Source organism: Varroa jacobsoni, unplaced genomic scaffold, assembly GCF_002532875.2.
Source record: "Varroa jacobsoni isolate VJ856 unplaced genomic scaffold, vjacob_1.0 scaffold_1460, whole genome shotgun sequence".
In the NCBI taxonomy this organism is placed as follows: domain Eukaryota; kingdom Metazoa; phylum Arthropoda; class Arachnida; order Mesostigmata; family Varroidae; genus Varroa; species Varroa jacobsoni.
In genome coordinates, this window is record NW_019214362.1 from 45,180 (window position 1) to 61,341 (window position 16,162).

The 16,162-nt window shown below is 41.8% G+C and overlaps 1 long non-coding RNA gene across 1 annotated transcript; it reads right to left on the reverse strand.

Annotated features, from left to right (window-relative positions):
- Positions 1-625: 625 nt before the first annotated feature.
- Positions 626-7,193, reverse strand: LOC111270286 (uncharacterized). Its single transcript, XR_002686239.1, has 2 exons — positions 6,978-7,193; positions 626-1,116 (listed from the first exon to the last, which is right to left on the reverse strand). It is a non-coding gene; the product is annotated as an uncharacterized LOC111270286 (long non-coding RNA).
- Positions 7,194-16,162: the final 8,969 nt, after the last annotated feature.

Below are 16,162 nucleotides of genomic sequence, written 5' to 3' on the forward strand. Positions count from 1 at the left end.
TGTTGTTTAAAAAATATCAATGCACTGTCTAACACTGTTTGTTAATAATTTGTATCCGTGACAAGCGGCAGGATTAGTTTACGAAACACCCGGTCTATGCAATTACGCTGTTAATAGAGACTTCTTCATTTATGATACACTAGTTGCTTGCAAGCGACCTGGCGAAGCACACAGATGAATCTATGCACTCATTAACTCTGAAGTATTGCCGGAAGTCTAAACAATGCAATGGCATTAGATAGCTAGAGTAATGAAATTTCGATTATTTATCCTAAAATATGGACAATAGATGATCACGTTGGCTGTAACCTTTTTCCGATCGAAGGGCCCTTCCGATCGTATCGATTGCCTAAGGAGCAGATAACATTCAGAAGCTATCTTAGCTGGATTCACATATAAGCTGTTTATCAAGTTGATCTTGGGAAGGGCTTGCGTTGTATAGCTTCAAATGAACCTATTTGTACGTTTTCTACCCTATCATACGTGCTTCCTATATATCACCTATAGCGGAAATTGACCCTCTGATCATAAATCAAGTTTGATCGTTAAAGAAAAAGCAGTTTTTCTGATGCACATGTTAAGAAATCATAGCTGCTTTTATAAAAAGAAAAACCTTGTCCTAATATAAGTCCAGAACACATTGTTAAGCTTTATTGACAATTTTCAGGTAGCTTTACCAACATCCCACATGCTGCTGCTGCTACTACTACTATTGATTAGTTTATTTTCTATCGGTCCTTGGTCCTATATCAGCTACTCTAGAATCGTTTCTATCTTTATACGTAGTCCCTTTATTATAGAAATGCTGTAAATAACAGTATAAAACAGCTGTTTGCCCTCTTCATTCCATAGTACATTGAGGATGTTTTCTTCGTTTGTAGCGTACGATGTCGTCTGCTCTGCGCGACGATGATGGCGGTCATACATTTAAACAGTTCTGTTTCACTCATATGATTGTTATGGCCAATCCCTGTTCCGGTTGTTGCTGTTCACGTTAATAATGAGGATGTGATAATTTTGCACATATTGTTTTTTCTCCATATACGAGTACGTCGAACATGCGTCTCGGTCCTCGTTCTGTTTGGGTTCGCGCATCCATTTCACCATCACGAACCGCTGCAACAGGCGTAGAAAATCGGTCAAAATTTCATCTCTACACAACAACAAGCGCTGCGAAGAAAATATACAGTTTATTTTTACTTTTTTTTTTTTTTTTATCATTACCGGACCACTGTACGTCGATTAGGTACATACAGTTACACGCAGACAAATACAACTACAGGCAGTAGGTCGCGAGTCAATACGAATAACGCGGATGACAGCTGCCGAGTAGCTTCACAATACCACATCATGGCTATAGCTATTGCTGCGGCTGATTCGGCCAGCAGCAGCAACGGAACAATTTGAAAGTTACAACGATTCGAACGAAGTTGAACGGCAGTGACTGCTGGTGCCGCCTAAATTTACGAAGCGGAAAATCTCAATGAATTGAAAACGACCATGACAACAGCAGCAGAAGCGTCGGCAGGAGCATAAGTAACAGTGGCCACGTTAACAACAACGGGGTCGGAATGGCTACGATCAACGACATCGCCGAAAGGTGACGAATCGATGAATCGGCCAGCAGCAGCATCAGGGGCAACGACGATATCCTGCAGAAGAAGAGTCTTCGTCAATATCACCACTGTCTACTGTTGTGCCGGCCAAGACCACCATGGAAAATGAAGAGAATTGGTACACAACAAGGAAGACACGCGTTGAAAAAGAATCATTCGTGTGATTGGATTCGCCACCCGCTCTGACTGGCCTAGCTCTGAGGAGTGGCTTCGAATCTTCGTCAGCTTTGAATTGGTCGGTGGCAGCAGCTTGACGCCGTAACGATAGCGTATCGAGCGTAGCAGAATCGTTTATCGCCGTATGATTTGCCGCGGTTTTCGGTGAGAGACTCAAGATCTACTATGACTGCTGCTGCTGCTGCTGCTGCTACACAAGCAAACGAGAGTATGTAGCGGTATATAGTAGTTTTTGAAAAATTGCTTTTTTTATACCTTGTCTCGCCTCCTATTCATTTGTTCATTCAAATGTGATCCAGGCACCACTAAACGTTGACGCGACTGTTCCGTTCGCAGGCGGCAGGGGGATTGGTTGACTGTTACTGTGGTTATTCCTATCTACGCCATTGTAGATGCCGTCGCTAGTCTATCGAGTCATGCGGTATCATCCATTGGGAACGAGTCGATGACCTAGAGAGTATGCTCAATCCCTGCTTCTCACATCACCGTACGTCTCTTTGAACGGTAATTGAATCGTAGAGCGTTCGACGCAAATGTTTCCAGTCAGATCCGTGCTTTGAATAAGCGGCATATTTATCCAGGTAACAACGACAATACTAATTTTAAATACTGTTGCTACAAGGCTATGAATCAACTGTATGTTAAAGTTCATGGAACAGAAATGGCACCAGTTTGTTCGTGAACCTACGAGCGTTTGCACAGCGGAACATAAGGCAAGTATTAATAGACAAGTAACTTAAGCTAAATAATTATCTAAACTTGAGGCTAAATCAATGAGTAACTTTAGTGAACGGTTGAACTAGATAGCCGATGGTATTGGCAATAATACGACACTCTCGCATTGCAGATGAGAAATGAATATGAACGTTTCCAAAAAAAACTGAAATTTGTCAAAAACCGCGACCTTACACGAATGGAACAGGGAACTTACCGTTCTATCATGCAACTGGTCAGCCGATTCATCAAGTGTTAGCTAAGTATATAAGTGTTCTTAAACTGCCAGCCTTTACCCGGCAGATATGCAGAAGAGCGGATCATAAAAGTCCGTTACCAAAAACTTTTATACTATTGTATTTTAATCATATTATATATGAACATTAGCATATTATAGAAGATAGCATAATATAGAAAAATCCTCTCTACGTGATTTAAGACTATCTTATACTGGGAGCAACTATCATGGGTTTCACTAGGTGAATCAATGACGATCGTTCGATAACATCAAGTATAGCTTTTGACAGGTATCACGATGTGCGGCACACTTTTTATATTCTTTACAATTTTTGTACAGCCCTAGCTGTTGGCGAAGACTGCCTCTCGGGGTGGGCATTAAACTTCTATTTTAAAACGAATTATTTTTTATTATACCTTGAAGAAGTTTACACATACTAAATAAAGTTCAGCTGAACCCTGCACCGTACATAGTAGTAGGTGACAAATGACAATACGGACAAACGGGTCAAGATTCCAAGAGGATCAGACAACCCGTCTTCACGTGACTCAAGATAACGTCCCATAACCATTTGTCATAAGAACACAATGGACAAGATTCTCATGCGACATTTTACATAAACAAAATACTGTAATAACAAATTTCCATTGATTGTTTAAAAACTTTGCTTTTTCACCATTGATATTACAGTCTGCTACATCTGTGGGCAGCACAAAATTAGTTGTATATGCTTGCTGTATTTGTTTACAAATAGCAAATCCCGCAAGATTCTCTCCAAGGCCGCTTGCCCTACCTGGCGAAACTCTTAAATAAGGAGCACTGGTGTTTTTTTACCGTAGGCCTATCTCTGGCTTTGGCGCATTTATCAAATGATTATTAATTTAGTAAATTGTCAACGAATTATGAAAAAAACATGTGCCCTGGTAAATCCTCCCCCATTAACGAGCACGGTTGAGGAGTGAAACTTCCCATCTGGTCAGTGACGTACAGTACGTGTACCCCTCTAATTCAGACAGACGGCGATCCTTCAAGGTACAACTGCCATTACTATGGTCTACTGAAGGGAATCTGAAATAGCCCGTCTGACATTTCCTGAAGACATCAACGGCCGATGACCAGATCGATGCCGACGGTTGCGTAAGTAAGTCTTCTACTTCATAACTGTTATCTACCTTTGCCTAGAAGTAAATACGGCCATTCAACTTCTTCATTTCGCTGTTAATAATCTGCGCCGATGTCAGCGCCAGTTGAAACATGGTTATGATGAAGGCGTTCTGCTCGTTTCGTAGTTCGTCCGCTCTGACAAGAGCCATCTTTCTTTTATCGCTGTCAGAAATAAAGCGAAAGCCGAGTTCCATTGACGCTTCGGTCGGTTCTACTAAATTCTATGATCTCTATGTATACTATTGAGGCTACTAGTGGTTACGTACATGTAAATGCTTTAGTTTTTGCTTCGTCAAGCTCGTCGTCCAACGGTGATCCTCTATCCGATATCTGACACACGGCTATTTATTAAGTAATCATCTACCATTACAGTATACCGTTCAACGTATTATAATTAAGATCGTATTATGCAGCGTATCATTGAATTTCGTCGTTACATCTTCACGGCAGGGCTTATCATCTCTTCCATATAGGTGTTCTCAAGCGACTGATTAGCTCGCGCGTGTTTTGTGTGTCAACATAATACGCTTATTACGGTATCTGCTACTTACACGATATCAGTCGATTGAATAATAACTATACATACACAACTAATTGATACTTGTCACGGTTGGAAGCAAGGTTTCTACAGGAACACGCATACGATATTGGTGCTAAACGAACGGCTAGAGCGCCCGCTAGAACTTCGAAGCGTTGTTGTTAGCGGTAAGTACTCAGGTCCCAGTCAATATGTGTCGCGCACAAAGTGGAACAAATCGATGTAATTAAAAAAAATGTATAAGTATAATAAGTAAAAAAAAATGGCTTGATATTACTAGGGCGAATATCGTTTGACGTACAAGAGGCGATCTGCTTTATCGGTTGCTGAAGTATTCGAATCGTACTTTGGTTTATATTTGAAGTTGGCTAAATTGACTTGTTCTGTACTGTCTGTGCACAAATGTTTAACAAACGTGCTAGGATCGAGTCGGCCCCTGGCCGACGTCATCAGATTTACGCGCCTCGATTAAAAACAGACCCTGTCGCTAGACGTACAAATAGGCACCACTGGCGGCAAGACATATACTACATGTAAAAGAATATGTGATACTTTCGAGAATAACGACAGCGTTGCTAAATACAAAAATTAAGTGTTTAAAATTTCCATAGACTTAATTTCCTTCATCATCATACGTCAAAGTGATGAGTGGATTAGCTAAGTCTTGAGAGAGTTAGTAGCATTTTGCAGCCCATTAAATCTCCATTAGTATCTATGTAACAGAGCGGAAAACCAAAATCAATAATCTTCTTTCTATTTTTTAATATCAAGCTTGTGTCAGCGAATGAGCTGTTGCCACGCAGGTAGGGCAGCGGTGGCGTCGAGTTTGATCCTTAAACTTGTGCGATAGTTATTTTGTTGTGATAAGGTAGGTGGCGGCACCCGCAAACAACTGAAGGCTGTGTTAGGGTATATATATATATATATATATATATATGAGTACAATGTGTGTGTGTGAACAGAAAACGGTATTCGTAGTAAGCTTCTCATTCTCATGAGAAGCTAGGGAAAAAGGGGTTCGAGCTGCTGAAAACCGCTTGACAATAATGCTGATCGGCACAGTAGAGGGAGGCCGATAGAGCAACACAACACTGTTATAGCAATAACAAGTATCAGTAGTAAAAATGGCAGCCATAGAGGTCGTTTGTTTTTCTGATAACTGTCGTTTTTTAATGTACTCTACAAGCAGGAAGCGTACGGTAAAATGGCTGGGGAAAAAATGCCTACCTGTATTTACAGTGCCGAAATATTTACAATCGAAGAAGGAGCCTTCTTTCACCGCTTTGTCCATATTTAAAGCACTTTCAATTTTTTTCTCCGTAGCCGGACCGACTGTTAATCTTTACGAAGGCATCGCAACTGTTGTCACCAAATTGTTGAGAAAAATGTTCAGCTAGGCCGAGTTTAATAGTCCGACGGATAAGAAAGCGATTTTGAAATGTCAGGAAAACGACAAATGAGAAGAAGCTCGCTAACTTTTCGTATTTCGAATTTTTATACTTAAACACATTAAACACTTCTGCTGGCTAGATACTCTAGATAGATCTTAGTTGTGCATATTGACATTTCCTATAAAACGGTAAACTTCGGCCCAGCCTTTAGACGTTTCAAGACCACCTGAAATCAATCGAGCGCTTTTCATGCCATCGCTAGAGCATCTGTTTCGGACGCCTCGCAAGTTTATCCAATGAAACCGAACTACACGGACCCATCTCTATCCAAATCACTGCATAGCATGTAATATCATAATAATCATAGCAGCTCATTTAATGGTTGAGCTTTGTTGTGTGGTTTTGTGTTGTGGATCACGCTGTCTTATTAGCTCCATCATATCGTCAGAGGTTTTTCTAGTATGCACACGGTTATAGTTCTTCAACTATAACGATACATAGAATACGTTATCTTCTACGAAGATCTGCTTCACATTTTTGAACAAACTAATCGACTCAGGCCTATGGAAACGCATACAATACACACTTATTTGCTATTTGTTTGGTGCTTTTTTTTTCCCAATATATTACAGAGATTGGAGCAATCAAATCTGTCTAAATTCGTCATTTTGCTATGCTCTAAACAGTCTTCCGAAGAATCATTGTGGCAATGGAAAACTATCGCCGATGGTTTCGGAGTGCTGAAGAAGATCCTACGGAATCTGTGTCATTACTTACGAGGGCCCATTAAGTTTTAACGATCATATGTTTGGCCAATTCTCTGATGACGATGTGATATTTCTTCCACAGAAATGTTTATGTGTTCCATTTAGAGGGCTGTAAGGGTCTCGTCTAAGGATCAAACCTGAATCTAGAACTAGCAACTTAATCCCTCGTTGTTTAAATAATAATACCTAATCGAAAGTCGATTATATACGGCCAGTCAAAATATCCACACGTTACAATGGCCGCGAGAGCAAGCACAGCTTGCGAGAAAGAAACCAATTCAGTGAGACCAATCTCACCCATAAGCTATTCTACCTGACCTGCATAAGCGAGATCCACGTAGAGGTGATCTGTATCTATCGTTTCTAACTTACTTTTCTTTGTTTACCGACTTTAGCTTGTTACTTCGTAATTATTGACAGTTGTCTCGTTGTCATTTCCACCATGATTGCCGCCACTGATACTACGGCACCATCATCTATCTGCCACTGTTGTAGCTATTGTCGTTGACCTGCGAACTGTCTACGTTCCTGCACCTGTTAAAGCAATTCTTGTTAGCTCTTGGCGGAGTCGCGCACCGCGAACTGTTTCTTTACCATTTCGTCCCGTTCGGCTTTCTGTCCCTCTCAGTTCGGATCTTCAGATATGTCCATCCAAGCGACACCGCTCTCGCTGTCGTCATCGGCCTTTCCTTTCGCACTGGATCATTTTCTTCATCACCTGTTTACCTCGTTCCTGTTACCGCCCAGTTGTCGCCGTTATTGTTATTGCTGCTGCTGCTGCTGCTACAGCTGCACTGCCGCGTGGCCAAATGCCATCCGTTCTGAGCCACGACTCCCGAATTGTTTCCTCATTTCCCTCACCTTCTCCCATTGTTCTCTCGGTAGGCGGCCAGCCTGTCATCGCCGACATCATCCTTCTGGCCGTCAGCTTCAGGTTGTCGACAGTAACAACGACGGTAACAACAACAACAGATGGGAGAGAAGAGCATGCGTGACGTCCTCTCTCTCGTTCTTTTAATCGTCTCGGTTGTGTGACGCTTGTCAGCCTATTGACGATGACTGCTTTCGTTCGGGTAGGAGGTCTTGTTCGCCCCGTTTCTACCCGTGTCCAAATTGTCGTCATCGTTGGCACTACAGCGCATCTATCAGCTTCGGGCTTCGATTGGTTCCGCAGGCCTGCGAAAAGTACTTCACACGTCACCTCGCTCACGGCGTCTGCATCAGCAGTGGCAACAACATGCCGTTTGCTGCCGGGGCGAGAGTTTGGATTCGTCCATGTCCAGCCATATCAGGATACATAGACGGGGGCGAATACAGAAATATTCACGAGCACAAGTAGAACGACAAACTTAAAAGCGCCTCTGCAGCTACGCCGTCAGTCGAGTCAATGATAACGTACCGTATCGCTGGCGGCAAGATTGTCTGTAACCAATAGGGAAAAACGCTCCCGATTACGGTTGGTATGAGGGTTGTTTTTTCACGGCTCACTATTACTATACGATCGCGTGTGACTGCTACTGGCCTGTTAGATTGTCACTTATCACAAATGTGACGTGCACAGACACGAGTTAGATACGTGTTTATGTAACTTTTAATCACCAGCAATTCATTTCATTTTCATTCTGAACATTTTAGTCTCACGAGAGTAGGCCTACGTTTAATGAATAGGGGGACTTAGTTTCGTTTTTCGAGGAGATCAATTCCTAAGATCGAGTTGTTTGTCTTTTTTGGATATATTGCTGCTATGATCATGATTACCAAATCCTATTGGATTAGAAACGCAATACACGGCATTTAGGTTTAACTTTCACACGGCCTTAAGAGTAGCTTGCTCGTCTCCGCGTTCAGTGCATCAGGACAACTGACGCGTAGGCATCCGGCCAGCGTCGAACATTTTCACCTGTATGCCTGTCCATTCTTCAACGAAATCTACTAAGGCAGCTTCGCGAGGCTTCAACGTCGCCTGCAAGCAAAAGCCAAACACACTTAAGCTGGTGAATGTCGTTGTTGTCGTATTCGTGTTTATAACTTGGACTTGAGGAAGAAGTCGCAATATATAGCGAATTTTGCGATGACGCGGGAAAAGTGTGGGCCACAGCGGAGATAGTCGTTGATGGGCACAATGTTACCCCCGCGGCGATTTGTTCATACTGAAACATGCAGAAGCCACTTCTGTCTTCACCCATTTTCAGTGGACATTGTCTTGGATCCATTGTTCTGCCCAAGTTAACACCGTGACTACTATGATGACTCTATTTTCAATTTGGGTATCCTTCACCGAACAATTTTAGCTCTAACTGTTTCGTGTCAGTCAGGACTGATAGTTAATACATAAATAAGCTTCGTGTGGGGACATCGAACAGACCCATACGGCAACAATAACAATAATCATATATGGTTATTCTTGTTGTTGTTAATTATACAGGCATATATATAACAAGTGGAAATGTCACTTGAGCGGCGTTACTTTTCTTGCATTACTGATTGTTATTCTATAGCGTGGTGGTTCAGCTGGGCTATACAACTTCGATCTTTGTCTCCTCATCGGAAGTTCAAGTTGAAACTGAAGTGTACGTACACACATAACGATGACGATGTTCGCAGATCCATTCCCGATGAAGATTCAAGCAATCTTTATCATATCATTGTTTCAAAGAGGAAAGTAGTGCATGCTCAAAACGTTACACCGGCTTAATTATCATTAGCAGAGCCCGTCAGAAAGGTGTGCGGGAACATAGTATTTCAAAGAGTCTAATGTCGATCGAAATTCGGTAACTGTTAGTTTAAAAGCAACAAGACCATATTTGAGCCCAGCAACGAAAAGAAGCTTTCCCCATTTAAAGGCCTAAATATGGTGCATGTTTATAGTGGATTATAACGTCATATCATTTTCTAAAGAGCGGCAAACAGTTACTCGCTTATTTCGCACAGGTACCTGCATAAACTACACTATACTCACTTAAAAAATTCAAATTAAGCCGATAGACAGAACTTTGCCATCGACGCGCCTACGACGATTTTTGTCAATGTTTTGCTTTCAAGCGCTCCTTTAAAACTGGATGTGATCCTTTTTGAAATTTTATCTTCAGGTAGATAACGATAGTTTTAGAAATACTAAAAAACTAACATGAAAATGCACCTTCTGAATTGTATTAAAATTGAACCAACGTAAGACGTTTGAGGTCGATTTAGCGTCTGACAAATCAAGTCTAACGTTCGGCATTCAGGTTGTCCTTGGTTCTTGCCTTGGCTGTAATCTATATAATACCTATAATAATAATAACAACATATACAATTATTTCTTTCTCACTTGTTACAGCTTAGACCCCTAACCATTCCATTGGTAGCCTGCTGTAAAAATATCTATTATGTCATCTCATCGAGAGAACTGTATTAATATACATGTGTGTCGTTTTCAAATGCTTTGAAGCTTCGCCATTGTTTCCATTCCTCCAACCCTTACGACGATTCATGGCTACTTACGTCTTCAGTCGTACGCACGTAGACTCTGCACGTTTCGCTATTTCACCGCACTAAATGAATTCGTATCTAGAGAAGTCGTACCTAATTGAAACCAATAAATAATTTGCACCAGCCACTCACCGGGGGTAACCAGCGGTGACGAGCACCTTTAGGCAATCATACATCTAAAACGTCTGGAGCAGCCGTCCCTTCAGTTTGTCAGGCGTTCAGCTTCAGGTTTAGGTGATTTTGAACTTCGAACTGGTTGATACCGCCCACACGGTCTGTTTATAACGGGAGACAAAAAGGATTACCTCTATATAGTTTATATAATGGAAGGAACACCGTCCGGTTTCTATGATTTTTTGCAAACGCTTCATTCGATGCAATTCAACGCTGGGGGCTCTGGATAATCCAGTTAGTTTTTTGTAGAGTGTTCAATATGCGTTTATTATAAATTGTTTCTCATACGTATTATTAGAAGTGATCTTGACGCTGGTATTACAACACTGTTTATTGTTATTGAAATTACTAGCTGATTCGTCCTTCAGAAAGCGATAATTCGACAACTTAGCGAAAAATCAGCTCGTACTTACCCGGCATGCCACGTTTCCTGTTGTTCAATAACAGGGTCAGCATGATATGAACTTTATCTTTACTCAAAGACGCCGAACTCATGTTGCATCTTCTTCGAGAAACAAACGCAATCATCTTGGCTAACATCGGCCTTATTTTACACCTATTCTTAGTACAAGCTATATCAATGTCGAAATCGCCTTGGTCGGTCCTGCTACTGCCTACTAGAACAAACGCTACCCCCCAGAGGTGGGGTTATGGGGCGACTAAGAATTCGATCGTTTGTGTCGAAAGTTTCTGCTCTACTTCAACCCCCGAGACCTTTGAGACTGACTGGTGTTGCAGCCGGTCGGTGGTGCTACATCGCGGTCTGGCACCATGATGTCCGGAATCATTTGCTCCGGGCACCACACCAACGAAGAAAATGTCCTGGGGTCGGATTTGCACCTGCCCTATCCGCAACGCTTGGAGATTATAAACGAAGCTCTAGAGGCAACGTACGCGAAAAGAAAACAAATAATGTAAGAAATTGATAAAAAAATACGGCCGAACGAAGATACCCCGATGGAAATATCTAAATATCCGACATATGCAACATAGTAAGTAAATACAGCATAATCTTTAGAATATAGGGGAACCCCAAGGTGATGGAACTAGATCGGCTGTTGTTGGCAGGTTTTCTCTTGTTTTTGAGTTTTAAAAGCTTCGATGAGTATAATACAGGCATGCTCCATTAAATTTTCATTGGAGTACGTAACCTGTGGCAGGTTAGGTTGTGTAGATAGGACAACAGTTGAATAGTTCCGGGCTCATTCAGTAAAAAAAAAGAAATACGTAATTTAAAACAAGTAGAACATACCTCGATAAAGTCACTAACTGCAATAAAAACAGGCGGAGTATAGACAAGGAAAATCGTTGTTTGTATTTTTAGGGGATCACAGCCGATTTTAGATGTTCAGCATTGCATCACTTTATTTCACTAATATATATATATTAGTATAGTAATTAGTAAAGCGTAGTAAAACGTTTCCGAAGTTGTGTGTTACAGTCGACATGGGCTTGGAACTTTCTGTACAAAAACACACTGTAGTTTAACTTCCCGCTACAGCTTCAAACAAACGAGTTCTGCTAGAGGACCTAGCTGGTCACGCAACAGGACAAACGAGAGCTTCAGGTAAGCGAAAGTTGAACGATATCACAGTTTGCGTTTTCAGGGTGAAGTACTATAACATCGTTAGCACATAGTATGAATTTTTGTGACGTTTTAAGGACTTCGATCAGCTACCTTCAAACTTGATTAGCTTTTGCCATCTTATCACAGTTTTTACATAAAATCACTTCGCAAAAGGACCAGGAGGTTGTTCTAAACTTTCTAATAACTACTTTCGACGAATATAGTCATTTTGCCAGGCTTGGACATCGTCTTTTGTGGCTAATGAATCGTTCCCACACTTTGCGGCAGCTCTCACGGGTCAACGTTATATCGTCGAAGGGATAAAATGGTAGAACGATAAGGACTCACCTGTACATCCATCGTTTTGTGGCAATGCAGAGACGAAACAATGCCGCGAGACCAGAGGCCCCGTAATCACTTGGTGATGACAAACAATCTGATACGGATAATATCTCATATTTACGAACAACTTCCGTGCGTCAGAATGGCGCTAATGAAGGAAAGCTCATTCGCTGGTCATTAGAAGGGCGGTATTGATGAGATCAATTCGGTAACATAGGGCTGGTCTCTCTACAAGCTGGGTATCTTCTTCCTGTAAAATGTTGACGCTTGTCTAATTATATACCGGCAATACAATTCTGTACTCTGTTATTATTAAGCAAACTCGTATTTTTGCAGTACTAGACCTATATTTTTTGAAGATGCTCGATTTCAATGGTAAGTTTTTACTTTTAACCGAACAGCTGTTTTGGTCTATATAATCTGCGTAGATATCTTGTAAGAATTTTTGTTGTCGTCTACATTGTCCATGCTTGCAACTGGATACGCGACAATTATCTTAAATTTTCAAAATCATTGCCCTACTGTTCTGCCTACAGAAAATGTAGACGTACTGTCGAGTTTTTGAAAACTCCTTCCGTATAAGATTCGAACTTTAGCTCGTTGTGACAATCTCCTCTTTCTAAATTCGAATTTCCCATTCTACATGCTATCACGCTCCTTCTGCAACTTCGAACCGATGTCTCACTATCATTTCGCTCATTCTGTTGAAATTTTTTGTTGACCTAGTTCACGCCCCTGATTTTGAAGGTGCCTTTGTCATGCCAAGATTAGACATTCCCACGCATGCGTGCTTTGCCACAGTTAACCCAGGCGTGTAGCTCCCAAACCCATGACAATCCCATGAGTGGACTTTGTTTCGATCTTCCACTTTCGTTGACTACGTTCTGCTTTTTGAGTATTTATCCGCCGCCATCAAATCTCGGCGTTGTGCCCTTCCTTTTTTCTGTTTGAGACCATCCATATATCACCGGTATCAGGGCCAGAGGGGTATATGCGCATTATAAGTGTTCGGCTACTAACCGTGCTATGATTTTGTATGCGGTTTAAGCTGAAGTGCGGCTTCATCTTTTAGGAATAAGGCCATCAGTTTTGTATGCAGAATTTCAGCCATGTCCTGTCTTTCCTGCCTATTAGCCTTTCAATAGAGACCATTAGCTCTACTGTGATAGGTTTAATTCGCTTGCGGTTACAACCGCTAGACTTGGCATCATTAGGAACGTATTTGAGTCTTCGTACACCTACATCAACTTTACCTATTTCTACACGAACTACCCCGAAAGTTATAGACCACTTGAGGTTCAGTGAAAATCGGTTAACGATGAAAGGACCTTTAAAAGTCTCCTAAATATATTTCTTAAAATGTTTCAGTTTGCCATGGGTACATAAATTCTGTAAGCTGCTAACATGCTTAACCAGTTTTTATTTCCCGATGTTGACGTGGAGCACGAGTACGGCCTCGTAGTTGTAAAAAGAAGAGCGCAGATTCGATGCTGGGCTAGTGAATGTTTCAAACCATGTAAACTTAATGGTTACGCTATGTAGTTTCTTTTAATTGAGCACTATTTTATAACTGACCTGTGCCACAGCTATCGTTGGCTTATTTTGTCACCGAAGGATTTAGATCCTTGCGTTACAAAAAAATCATTACCTGACCTCCTTCGCAGGTGTTTGGCTTTCTACAGTTTTACATCTTGTCAGCTGATGTATCTCTACGTATTTTTCAATGAGCCATATCTGAATGCGTTCACATTGCATCACAACTACCATTCGTAATAAATATAACCCAATTCACTTAATAGTAGCCCACTTTACACGGCCATTTCTGATCGATATGACGCAGTAACTGAATCACGATATAATTATTGCCACGGAAAACGGTTGCTGCAAAGTCTAAGGCTATGGATGATTGAAAGCGATATTTGGTCTCGTTTGAGGCGTTTAATTGCTACACACAGGAGCGGCCTAAAACGCTATAATCTTTCGTCGAAGGGGTTTTCAAGATTTCGCAAAATGATGTTGTCCCTATGTTACGATATTAGGTTAGAAATGGTTTTTCGGTGATTCAAATAAACATCGAGTAGTTTTCGACGATGCGTCAGTCTGTTTTACCGTGAAATAAAACTTGGACATTTACGTGATAACTGTCAGAAGGCCTCATTACACAGTACTGCTCGGTTAGCTCTTTCTAATGACTGGAGTGCTATACAGGTTTAGTCAATGGGGAATAGCCAAGGTAATTATAATAATAACGAGGTTGGAATTTTAACAGCGGAAGTTTAGATGGATTTCGCGTAGTTACCTCACGACATGCCTCAACGTCGATCTTGGGTCAAACGCGAAGATTGTCTCATATAGTTTACAATAATAATGACGCAAGGCCTTCGGCTCAGTTTCAGCAAGATCAATATAACTAATTTTGGCAAGATCCGGTATAAATATCCAATCATAAAAAGAAACTGAAGGGAGACGTATAACAATGGGAAATTGGAGTTGTTTCGTATCGCTTCAGTGAGTCCGTGGGAATCTTCTCAAGAAAGCTGTAACTAAATACTAAGATATATTGAACGAATGGATGTATTATTATAATATTTATAATCGTGATAATAATAATAATAATCATCATTTTGGTCTTGTAGCTTCACTGGGATGCATTAACAATCTTAATGTAGCAAAGAGCATGATAAGATACAAGCATTGATTTCACCATTCTCTCATTCATCGTTTTGCTGGTCCTGTAATAAAAGGAATACCGCATAAACTACAAAATACACACAAATTACAATATACTGCTACTTGACAATAATTTTTTAAACACCCTAAACAAGTTTCGGTCTGTTCAGCTAATTAAAGAAGCATCTTACTATGAAAATTCCCATATCCTAATACCAGCCTAGTTTGTTTCAGTGTCTGGTGATATGCGATAGTACTCTATCTGTGTCTATTTGATGAAGTTCCCTTGTTCTTTCGATTTGGCCAACATTCAATGTCTACCTCAGCTTACAAAGGTACTAATCTTATATTCTCTTGCTTACTCACGCTTTACTACTTCTTTTCCCACCACTCGGTCGAATGTTCTCCATCTTGGTTTTACCCATCCGTTCGCCAGTGCCCATCAAGCAGCCTGGACCCACTGCCGTGACTCGATCTTCGCGCGCTGCCCATGGCCGAGCATCAAATCCCACCCAGTTCAACATCGGCGGTCGTATGTTGACATGGTGGCTTCGTCGCTCCACCATGCGCTCTTTCCCAGGGTGTCCGTGTGAGCGCACTGGGCGGCGCAACATATTGGCTCCGCCTCGATTAAAGCGCGCTCTTGATTGGTCTTCAAGGAATCGGCCGCGACGAACGCCGTGAGCGTAACGTTTGAGCGAAAGAGCTCTCCGTTGCGTAGCCGCCTGCGAGAGGCGGTGGCAATGCTGCAGCCGACAGGCAATCGGCAATTGACTATCAGCGTTGGCCAGCTGCTTGAGTGGTGGCGGGAAAAGCGCCTGAAGGAACAAACGGAAGTCAGTTCATTCCGGCGGAGATCATGACCATCCATACCATTGTTACTGGCAACATCGAGAACGCCGAGAGATTCGCCGACTGATTGTACCAGGCTGTTATTGGCTGCTGCTGCTGCTGCTGTCCCTATTAAGGGTGGTCATTACTGTGTCTGTTGTTATAAGAATAGGCGATCGTAGCGGTAGGCGCGGGCCGCAAGAAGCCACGAGCAGAAAGGGTACGTCGCTGCTCGACCAGGTCTATGCCCTGTTACGTTGCTCGAGGAAGGGCGGCAACAGCAACGGACCTATTTAGGACCTCGTAAGCGAGCACGTGAGAATCAGCTACGAGGTCCTGTTTCGGGCTCCTGTAAACGAGTGTGATGTGCGAATAGCCACAGCGAACAAACGGATGTGTTAATAGTGATTGGAAGAAAATAGTGACAAGTTTAGACTCAAGTTGACCTTCGACATTTAGGCTCCGACAAGCCTTTCAAATGTGCAGAAATAATAGAATACTT